We start from the raw sequence: 12,890 nt of genomic DNA on the forward strand, positions 1-12,890 counted from the left end.
TAAATTCATAAGTTTCAATTACAATAATCACAATTACTCTCTTAAAGATTTCATATTTAGTTTTACATTTTCTTCTAGTTTTACTTCTAGTTACGTTCAGAAACATATAAGATTACTCCTTGTGGATTCGACCTCGGTCTCACCGAGATTACTACTACATCGTGACCCTGCACTTGGGGTTGTGAACAAAAGGAAGTGAATTTAGGTGGGATAGCGTTCTTAGGTCTCTACCCATGGGGATTGTATGGACATGGGAGGAGTTCAAAACGCACTTCTTTAAAAAGTATTATCTGCTCACTTATCGCAACGAGAAGGAGAGCGAATTCCTCCGCCTGCAACAGGGAGGGATGTCAGTGGTGGAAAATGAGAATCACTTCACAAAATTTTTGAGGTATACGCCTCGAATAGTGGCAGATGAACAGACAAAGATATGACATTTTTCTGAAAGACTATTAGAAGACATCCGCACGAAGATGTGTTATGCAAACATTCGCACCTATGCCAACCTAGTTGAGATGTCCCTACAGTCCGAGTAAGATGGGGAATGTGTTTCTCGGGCCCACTTGCAATTGGACCCAAGGCACAGAGTTGAGGCTCAACCCTCAACACTCCCGAGCAAAAGGCCTAGGATGGACTTGCCCCCGAGACTCCGCCGGCTTTCTAAGTAAGGCCTGACCGCGTGTGTACTTACTGTAAGAAGGTGGGCCACACTGCTCCTTTATGTTTCACAAGGATGAGAGATATGGGCTACATGCCCACTCAGCGAATGAACCGCCCACCCTAGTAGGCAGTTGCGGTCCCTCCTCTGTGAGCAGCGTGACCCGTGCAACAATTTCATCGCCCTCCTATGCCCTAGAACCAACTGCCTCAATGGCCCATTATTACGTTGTCAAACTGTGCGTAGCAAGCACAAGTACATGCAATGATTGTAGAGGGCATTGATGCTGCCATCGTAGTGCCATCTGCTTCTAGGTCGTAACCCACATATAAGGTACCCTCGTATTCCTCTTAGTAGACATAGGGTCCACAGCCTCCTTGATATCTTGTGTAATTGTTAAACATTTGAAGTTGGATACCACCCCTATGTGGGGATGAGGATTATCGCTGCAGTACGGAACCTCTCTGATGCTTTCAAGATTTATCAGGACTACCCCGTAGATTTGATCGTGACAAAAATCTTCCACTATGATGTCATCCTTGGTATGGATTGAAATTGCGGTAAAGACCGCTTTAGTTGAATAGGAATATACCAATATGCCCTAGAGGAGAGTGAATAGGAATTTTATAATAGTTTAAAATCCTATCACTCTAATCCTAACAACAAGCATATATTAGGATTACTCAAGAGTAACTCTATTGGCTTCTAAGCCTGGTAGAGGATCCAATCACAAACTATTTGAGAGATAAACAATATGCAGACTAGTTTATGATGGATATGACTGTGAGTGTGTGTGAGGTGTGATCTCAGATAATTAGATATGAATGTATTTAAGGAAATCACATAAACAAATGAAAGACAATAATAATCTCAAACACCGTCATTTTTATAGTTGTTCAACTACTTGTCTACTCCACTCCTAGTAACCACACTCAACCCTTAACTGTACTGGATTTCACTAAGGAGGTTTTACATGGTTCACCCCAAACCTAAGGTTTTAAATCAGGTTCACCATTAACCTTTACAACCTACACCTAGGCTGACCGTTTATGATCTCACGAGCAAGGGTCAACACATGACACCCACTTTTAGGCACACTGGCCAAGGATCTTCTACAAGACCCTAACTGTTTATGCTCTCACGAGCAAGGGTCAACGCAACGCACCCACTTTCAGGCATGCTGGCCGAGGATCTTCAACAAGACTCTAACTATTTATGGTCTCCACAGAGCAAGGGTCAACACAATGCACCCACCACGTACACTCCCACTGGAAGCCTCCTAGAGGACTTGCAAGGGGTGAGAAACACCTTAGACCCAATCTTACAAAGGAATGATCACAAGGGTCCTCTGGACTCTGATAACTTACAGATAAGCAAATGAGTCCCTTTTAGCTCATTGACAAAGATCTCCTCCTTTATTGATGAAGAGTCTTCTGCTTCCTTAAACCGTAACTCAAAAGATATACCAATGCATGACGACCGGTTGGGTCAAGGTTATGATGGAATCCTACTCTCAAATATTTTTCTATAAGGAAGTTAGACTGATTCCAATCATCTATGCATTCAAGGTATCCCAGCTTAATGATTTGCCATTAAGGTAGTAGCTAGAGGATCCTTGATACGGAAGTTCATTCCCCAATCCAATCTATTGAATATCAATGATGAGGGTGGATTGGAGGATGAACTCCCTTGAGAGAAAGGGCTTTGGGTAAGTGATCTAAGGTTAAATACTCAAAAGCACTCTCTTCTTTCTCTACCTGCAACTAAAGACAAGCTCTCTATATATAGGTAAAAAGTTCTAACAGATATAAAACGGTCACATTTATGATAGAGTTTGATATCATCGAGTAGGGTCGATATCATCGAACGTATACTCTCGATTACATCGACTGGCCGATCGATGACACAAACTCAAATGTCATACACTTTTGAAACATTTTGCCAGCTGGTCGAGGAAATCGAGACAGGTGTCGATATCATCGGATTTTAAACTCTGATAGTATCGATACAAGGTTCGAGTCTTCGACATTTGAAAATGAGAGAGACTTGCTTTGAAATATTTCAGGTCAACAGATATGATCAAGGTACACTCAATATCGTCGGAATTTGAATGCCGATGATATTGGTAGTCGGGTCGATGCATCGATAAATCCAAAGGATTTTTCAGTCAAGATTGCTGGATAGATTATCTCCATTCTCGATGCAATTGACTCGCCCTCGATATCATCGATATTTGAATATCGATTCCATCGAGTGACCCCCAATACAAGATAAAAACCACCTAAAAATATTGCTAGTGAATTGAGTCTATGATCGATATCATCAAAGGCCTTCTGATATCATCGGTTTTTGAATTTCGAGGATATCGAGGAGTACTTCGATATATCGAAGGTCTTTATGATTTTCCATAGAAAAATAGGGACACAGACTCTCTGTTGTCGATTTTATCGAGTCAACTTTGTTAGACTCAAGATTTGAATATCGATGATATCGATAGGTATATCGATACATCAATAATTCCGTCCAGATGTGTATGTAAATGCTGGATATAGTTTATCCTCATTTCGATGATATCATTTAGTCATCAAGGACATCGACAATGCATGTCGATAATATCATCAGTATATCGATAAAATCGACAGAGCTAGAAAACATAGAGATTTTTTGAATTTTGAAAATGTTTTCTAACTCAAAACCCTATGATGTTCTAATTTGTTTTAAGGGTTTTAATCACCTGGTGTTTTAGGACAAGGGATGTGAGGCTTAGATTTACCTGTGGCAAGTTTGTGCACACATCCGGTTGAGGTAGACACTTTGATCGATCTTCCTATAAGGCTATGCAGTCTAGCTGACTCAACACTCACGCTAATTGACAAACCAGGGCACTTTCAATCTCCCCCTTTGTCAATTGCGTGACAAAATACCAAAACACCCTAGAACAGTATCTAGACAAACACATCCTAAATTGTGTGTACATGCATTTTACATAATTTTACAATATCTAGAAAAATTATACACACACTTAGTAGCTACTCCCCCTAACAAAAATCTCCCCCAATCTTGATGCAGCTGCTCCCCCTATCACTTGTATCACCATACACAAGCAAATACACATTTTTTGTTGGGGTGTTTAAGTCGTTCTCCCCCTTTTTGACAGTTATTGACAAAGGAGAGCATGATAGTAGATATTGACTAAAGTTTGAATCTTTAGGGAGAACCAACATTTAGAGAGCATATATATATTAACCATAAATAGCACATGCATTATACCAAACCATGGATGCAAAACAGATAATAGATAAAAAAAAAATTATCATACACATTCTACACTATTTAAAACAGGGAAGATAATCATGGTAGTAAATTTATGTGAATTATCATCGGCCAAAAAAAATCCAAAGTGTATATACTACCCCAGTTTGGTAGTAGTATAACAATTAGGTAGTGTAAATGAGAAACCTATCTAAGCTTAGCCCCGAAGAAAATGAGTACACCCAAAACAAAATGGTGTGAAAAATCGCAGCGACATAGAACTTTCCCAATCATCTCCTACCGTCCCCGAGGATCACCATGTGTAAGCAAATCTACCACTTGCTGGCCGGTTTGCTGGAGAGTTTCGACTTTCTCTTCGATCATGGTGAGTCACCTTTCACAGTTGTAAAGACGCTCCTCCATACTAGCCATTCCATTCAGTAGGTGACGTTCGATGTGATGAGCTTGGCGATTTGTGATAGACTCCGGACTTAGCAGTGGCATTTGATTGGATCCCCAAGGAGTAGGAGGACATGAAGGTTGAGCATGTTGATCGACCGACTGTAGGGGAGCACTATTCTCGGGAAGAGATGAAGTGAGGCATAACTGTTGAGCCACCTGGGCTACATCACTATCAAACCATGCTTCTGGATGCATAGCATCAGATGTGGTAGGGAGGCCAACACGATGAGCTAGTTTACAGATGAGCACAGGAAAGGCCAGTGTATTCCGATGGTTACCTTGGATGATACGAATTAATTGCTTGAGAAGAAGCATTCGTAGGCACACCTGAACTTCTTAATACACATCATACAGTACATTCAGCACATAGCGAGAAATATGATTACCATTCACGTCACATGGATATACATTAGACCCAAAAATGCTATGGAGGATTTTAAAGGTGGGTCTAAGATGATTAATGTGAAGCGAGTTATCATCATTTCGAGGAATAGTGGTCCCCTGACATAGTGCGCAAGTTACCTCTCCCCAAATGCCCGGACCATTTAGATTCCTATTGGTTACTAGAATTCGAGTGACCTCAAGATCTAGAAGATGACCCAAAGTGATGGGAGTGATGAGTTTGGAGTAATGTAAAAATTTGATTTGAATGCAAGGGGGGTCATCACGAATGACATGACTTTTACTGAAGAATTCATAGATCACCCCTAGTTGATAAGAACCTCCAAGATTTAGAATATTTTGCCATCCTAACACTTCTAGGAGAAGGTCTATACCAAAAGGCTCGATGACACTGTTAAGAACCAGACGTTCAACAATAGTGGTTGGATGTCTTTCTGCTGGAACAAGTTGATGCTTGCTAGGTTGCTTGATTTTTTATTTTGAAGGTTGAGGAAGAGACTTACCTTTGCCTTTGATCATGATTTTTTCATTGTGAGGGACAGGTAAAGGTAAGAAAAAGAAGCAACTAGAGAAGGAAGGGGATATGAGAATTTGAAATCGAATACACCCTCGTTCTTATAACAGTGTTGTCGATCATATCGATCCTTCATCGATGGAATCGATGACATGCTATTATGACATTAAAGACGGTGCTTATGATCATTAGGAAAAAGCCAATATCTAGTAGAAATTAGGTCAGTCCAACCGTTGGGAAGGACCGCTGGTTATCACCTTACATTCCTGAGATTTTTCGATTTCATCAATGTTTAATATCGATATCATCGAACTGTAAATATCGATGATATCGACACAGTTCAGATATCATAATCTGGCATCCCAAAACTGACATAGTTAATACATGAGGTTTAGACTTGTGGCTAATACTAAACCATGAATGTCCCAGTTTGAAGATTTACCTATGTGGATCATGGTCACTGGGATATTTTCAATGAGTGCATACTCCAATGGATTTTTGAAGATCACTAAACCTATTTGTATCAAGAGGTTTAGTGAGGATATCTACGAGTTGCTTTTCTGTGAAAACATAATCCAATGTAATAATCTTGTCTTCAACAAGTTCACGGATAAAATGTTGACAGTTGTCAACATGCTTGGTTCGAGAATGTTGGACATGATTCTTTAAAATATAAATCGCACTTGTGTTATCACAGAACAGACTCATTGTGGGTTGTTTGATTCCATAGTCCAACAACATCTATTTCATCCAAAGGAGTTGTGCACAACAACTTCCTGCAGTAATGTATTCAGCCTCAGCAGTGGATAATGATATTGAGTTTTGCTTCTTACTCTTCCAGGAGACCAAACAATTTCTAACATAGAAACATCCTCCACTTGTTGATTTTCGATCATCCAAATTTCCAGCCCAATTAGCATCAGAGTATCCAGCAATGATGGTGGAAGTTTCAAATGGATACCATAGTCCAAAAGTGGTAGTTCCGGCTATGTATTTAAAGATCCTTTTAATAGTTGTCAGGTGAGATTCCTTAGGATCCGCTTGATATCGAGCACATACACCCACACCAAAAGATATATCAGGACGACTAGCTGTGAGGTATAGTAGGCTTCCTATCATACTCCAGTAGAGATGTTGATCCACACTCTTGCCATTTACATCTTTGGAGAGTTTGAGTGTGGTGCTCGTGGGAGTGTGATAAGGATGACCAGATTCGAGACCAAACCTTTTCACCAATTCGTTTGTATACTTGGTTTGACAAATGAAGATTTCATCATTTAGCTGCTTGACCTATAATCTTAGGAAAAAGTTTAATTCACTAACCATACTCATTTCAAATTCTGATTTCATGAGGTTGGCAAATTTGAGGGTAGCATCTTCACATGTGGAACCAAAAACTATATTTTCCACATAAATTTGTGTGATAAGGAGTGAGTCCTTTAAAGTTTGAGAAAACAATTTTTTATCTACACTTCCTCTGCAGAAATTATGATAAAAAAGGAATTTTGTCAATCGTTCATACCAATCACGTGGTGCTTGTTTGAGACCATAGAGAGCTTTGTTCAGACGATAAACATAATGGGGATACTTAGGATCTGAAAATCCCTTTGGTTGTTCTACATAAACTTCTTCAGCAAGATCCCCATTAAGAAAAACACTTTTTTTACGTCCATTTGAAATAATTTAAATTTTAATGCACATGCAACGGACATAAGGATTCTAATGGACTCGAGCCGAGCTACGGGAGAAAATGTCTGATCAAAATCGATGCATTCTATCTGTGAGTACCCTTAAGCTACAAGTCTTGCTTTATTCCTGATCACATTTCCTAATTCATTGGATTTATTCTTGAAGACCCATTCAGTTCCAATAACATTTGCATTGAGTGGCCTGGAAACCAATTGTCATACCTCATTTCTCTAAAATTGTAGAAGTGCTTCTTGTATAGCATTTATCCAGTACTCATCTTGAAGAGCTTCTACAACATTCTTAGGCTCAATCTTTGAGGTAAAGAAGAAATGACTATAGATGCTTTCTATCTGTCGTTGAGTTCTTACACCATTATTAGAATCCCCAATAATTTGTTCTCGAGGATGACCCTTAATGATGGGTATGTTAGATGACGGTTGTGGTTCATTTAATGATGGAGATTTGTTATCTGATTTATCTAGTATGCATGAATCTATATCATCTTCTAATTCATTCACAAGGGTATCTTCTTCATGAGGATGATCATCAATTACCACAATTATAGACTCTTAAATAGTGAGGGTTCTTAGGTTGTATAATCTATAAGCACGACTATTCATGGCATACCCCAGAAAAATACCTTCATCACTTTTAGATTTAAAATTTCCAAGGTGATCTCTGTCTCTCAAGATGTAGCATTTACTACCAAAAACCCTAAAATATTTCAAACTAGGTGGTTTCCCATACCATAATTCGTATGGAGTTTTGTTCAAGCCTACTCTAAGATATACTCTATTAATGATGTAGCAGTTGGTATTGATAGCTTCTGCCCAGAAAATTTTTGCCATATCTTTCCCATTTAGCATAACTGACCCCATTTCCTGCAACACTCGATTTTTCCTTTTGACAACTCCATTTTGCTGTGGGGTTTTTGGGGCTGAGAATTCATGACAAATTCCTTTTTCATTGCAATATTTTTTAAATCTTCTATTTTCAAATTCCCCACCATGATCACTTTTGATGCGATTAATGCAATATCCTTTTTCATTTTAAAGTCGCTTTGCCAAGATTATAAAATCCTCAAAGGCATCTGATTTCTCTCAAAGAAATGTCACCCAAGTAAATCTGGTGTAGTCATCTACTACCACCAAGAAATATCTTTTCTTGCCATAGCTTTCCACTTTGGTTGGATTAACTAGATCCATATGCAGCAAATCTAAGGGTTTTGTTGTTGCTATGGTGGTTGTCTTTTTGTGGCTGACTTTTATCTGTTTTCCTTTTAGACATTCTCCATAGACAACTTTCTCTTCTTTTCTAATCTTGGGAAGTCCTCTAACCAAATTTTTTAAACTGAGCTTGGCTAAATTTCGGTAGTGAACATGTCCCAACCACTGGTGCCATAATTTAGATTCATTCTTTACAGCCATATTACACTTTTTGGATAGTGCACTCTCATTTGTACTTTCAATGACATAACAGTTATCACTAGTATGTAAACCTTTTATGAGAGATTTTCCTATATGATCTAAAATCCTACACACATCCTTTGAGAAAGTGACCAAATGTTCTTTGTCATAGATTTGGGATATATTAAGAAGATTATGTTTCAGACGTTCTACATAGAGGACATGTTTGATTTTTAGAAGGCCCGGTACAACTATTGTTCCTTGTCTAACAATTTTGGCTAAGCTACCATCTCCAAATGTGACTGATCCTCTATCAAAGTTTGAATACTCACAAAAATGAGTTTGATCACCAGTCATGTGTCTGGAGCATCCACTATCAAGGTACCATTTTGAACTATTGCCAACTTTCAGAGCAATATGGATTACAAGGCAATTGTTTTGACCTGTCACATCCTCTAAGACACTTTTGATCATAATTCCTACTTCAGTCAAGATCACTCTCGAGGTGGTGAAGCCGTTTAAGAGAGACCCGTTCTGATACCAATTGAAATTGCGGTAAAGACCACTTTAGTTGAAGTAGGAATATGCCAATATGTCATAGAGGGGGGTGAATAGGATTTTTTTTTAAAGGAATTTTATAAAAGTTTAAAATCCTATTACTCTAATCCTAACAACAAGCATATATTAGGATTACTCAAGAGTAACTCTACTAGCTTTCAAGCCCGATAAAGGATCCAGTCACAAACTATTTGAGAGATAAACAATATGCAGACTAGTTTATGATGGATATGACTGTGAGTGTGTGTGAGGTGTGATCTAAGATAATCAGATATGAATGTATTTAAGGAAATCACATATACAAATGAAAGACTAATAATCTCAAACACTGTCATTTTTATAGTGGTTCGACTACTTGTCTACTCCACTCTCGGCAACTGCACTTAACCCTTGAGTGTACCGGATTTCACTAAGGAAGTTTCACATGGTTCACCCCAAACCCAACGTTTTCAATCAGGTTCACTTTTAACCTTTATAACCTATACCTAGGCTGACTGTTTATGCTCTCACGAGCCAGGGTCAACACATAACACCCACTTTTAACCACACTGGCTAAGGATCTTCTACAAGACCCTAACTATTTATGCTCTCACGAGCAAGGGTCAACACAATGCACCCACTTTTAGGCACACTAGCCAAGGATCTTCTACAAGACCCTAACTATTTATGCTCTCATGAGTAAGGGTCAATACAACGCACCCACTTTTAGGCACACCGGCCAAGGATTTTCTACAAGACCTTAACTGTTTATGCTCTCCACAGAGCAAGGGTCAACACAACGCACCCACCATGTACACTCCTGCCGGAGGCCTCCTAGAGGACTTGCAAGCTATATGTCCTAGACGGGGAGGGGGGGGGGGGGGATAGGACTATGTCAAATTAAAACTTTAACATCAGAATTTAAATGAATAAAGGAAAGATAGCACTTTAAACAAATGACAATACAGAAATGTAAAGCAACCTCAAAACTCTAGTCTTGAGAGGTTGATGCAAACGTTGTTCTAAGGACAACCTTGCACCGTAAAAACCAAGGGTTTATGGCAAGACAACCTTACTTGAATGGTTTAAGTATCAATATCTCAAACTGAAGAGGAATAAAAAGTAAATAACAAGAATGAAAATCTAAACTATTACAACATTCCCCACAATGCTTGAAATGTAAATATTACAACATTCACATCCACACATACATCTCACAAACTTGAATGATAAAAGATACAGAAAATAATTCACACATCCACAAAACACAAAGAGTTATAGTGGTTCGCCTGTGTGTTCACCAACTGCTAAACAACATCCACACAGCTTGTTACTCCACTCTTAATATCTTCACATAGGGGATATTAGCGTTCACTATGAAAATAGGTTTCTTAGGTTCAGCTAAAACCCTCACAATTGTGTGTTTCAAATGGGTTTACACAATTCAAAAACCCCACACTCTGAGTTTTCTGGCTCTCCTCAGATAACCAATACAATGAGATTTTTCTAGCTTAGTCTAAAAAAAAAACCAAAATCATATAAGATTTACACAAATGTAAAATACCTGGATTTCTCCTTTTGTAGCAGCCCGAAAGAACCAAATCGGAGTAGAAGTTCGAATAAAGAAGTTCAATGTCCAATACTCACTTTGAAATGTTTCTAAGTTCTAATTGATTTTAAATTAAATCAAGTTGGGCTAGCTCTATTTGATTTTGATTCCAAGAACTGGAATATCCTAATTTCTCTTTCAAATGAGATTGGAATGCAGAAACAAAATCAAATATAAAAAGCTAACAAAAGAGAATTTTAAATATGCACAATGTAGCCTAAACATAACACAAACTTATCTCTCAGAGTGATGCCTTGATTTTACTTTGATTGGATATAAAGCTCTGAAATTCATACTCTATTTATAGTTACAGAAATCTCATCTTCGACTAGTCATGTGGACACTACGACTGGTCATAGGACCAACAGTATTTTGAAATTATGAGCGTGATTGGAAAAAATTGTTCCACGACTGGTTGTAGGCTGTCCACGACTGGTCGTGAACCCTCCAAGACTGGTCGTGACCTACCCACGACTGGTCATGAGGAACCAGAATTTGTTGTTGTAGTTTGAGTCGTAGCTGCAGGATTGGTCGTGAATGAGTCGGCACTGTTCACACGACCAGTCGAGCAGACTTCAGGACTAGTCATAGCTCAACCAAAAAAATTCTGAAAATTTGCAACAACTTAGGACTGGTCTTGGAATTTCTTGGACTGGTCGAGCCAGTTCTAGGACTAGTCGAACAAAGTCTAGGACTTGTCTTAGAACAGACCAAACACTTATAAAAAGATTCAATTGACTTATGTATACAAAATGACCTACCCTAAGGTCAATCTAAGGTCATTCATACCTTAAATGTGAAGTGTGGACATTGAGTTTTCATTTCTTTAGATGATGATTGACTTCATCTTGTATTTTAGTCTTGAGTTGTACTTGATCTTAAGTTGTACTTGAGCCTTGAACAAGAACTTGTCTCTTGATGTAGCTCTTGTAGCTCTTGAAATACTCTGGACTTTGAAGCTTATAAGAGTGGACAACGTACTTGACCTTGCATGTCTTGAAGTAGAGCTTCATTCTCAACTTGAAGCATTGTGATGCAGTGCCTTGAACATATAAATATTCTCATGCTACACAAGACACAAAAAGTGTTTTTGGCACCACAAATTTTAACAAAACAAAGGAGCAATCAACCATAGCACTTATAATCTCCCCCTTTGTCAAATTTGTGACAAAACACACTTAACAATAATATGACCAATATGCACACAAGAATCATGCACTAGTTATAAAAGAAAACCAGTACAGCCTGGTTAAAGAATCATGCACCAGTTATCATCAACTAGCACATATCATACCTTCTTACTTTCTCCCCCTGAGTAGCACATATATAACCATAAAAATAATGCTACTATCCATATCCATAAGCAATCATTCCAAAACTTGAAATATTTCTCCCCCTTTTTGTCACAATATGACAAAGGAAGAAAATAAGAAATGGAAAAGGATAATAAACAAGAGAGTAATAAAGGAAATAACTAGGCAAGATATGAGAGATAAATAAGCAAATTCAAAGTTCACATATCATTTACCAGTAAAAATCAAAGTCAACCAAAGTCAGTCTCACAAACTGAAAGAAAATAAAGTTGTATAAGAGTTATTACTAACCATTGGATAAAAACACCTAATCAGATCCTGAAGGAACAGGTATGGTAGGATCAAGTTCATGAAGGCCCTTGTTTAAGCGCCTAAGATACTTATGCATATATTTAAATTATAAATCATAGGCAACATTCATGTTCTCTACCTTCTCCTCAAGTGCATGTAGACGAGCATCAAAATCAGATGGCTCATAGTCAGGATTATTTGTAGAGTATGATTCAAGTTCATAAAAAATGTCATCCTTATTTATATCATCGGGAGGAAGATCGCCACCTTCTTCTACATGCCTTGCTTCAGCTCCACCACCACCCACATCCACTTGTCCAGGAGCCAATTCCAATTTCATCTTGTTAATATTTGAATTGTTAAAAATCAGGTGATGAATAGGAACCTCTCCAACAGGCATAGTAACTAGCATGTGAGTAGCTAACACAGTCATAAGATATGCAAATGGAATATCACTATGTCCTGGATGACGACGAAACTGAAAGATAAAATGACAGATCAAAGATGGAAGACAAACTTGAGTACTAGAGATGATGGAATGCAAAATTCGAACCATAAATGAAGTCAGTTCTATTTTGTTACCAGAATGCGGATACAGATTTGAAATAATGATTCTGTGGAGAACCCTGTATCTGGGTAACAAGTACTTTGAGGGGAGCGCATTCCCCTTATGATTTCATTGCACATCCATATTGCATAGTGCTCTAGTAAGCATGCATTTTTCTGTTTCTGTGGGTTTCTCAACTAGAGTATGAAT

This window comes from Magnolia sinica, chromosome 5 (assembly GCF_029962835.1).
Source record: "Magnolia sinica isolate HGM2019 chromosome 5, MsV1, whole genome shotgun sequence".
Classification (NCBI taxonomy): Eukaryota; Viridiplantae; Streptophyta; class Magnoliopsida; order Magnoliales; family Magnoliaceae; genus Magnolia; species Magnolia sinica.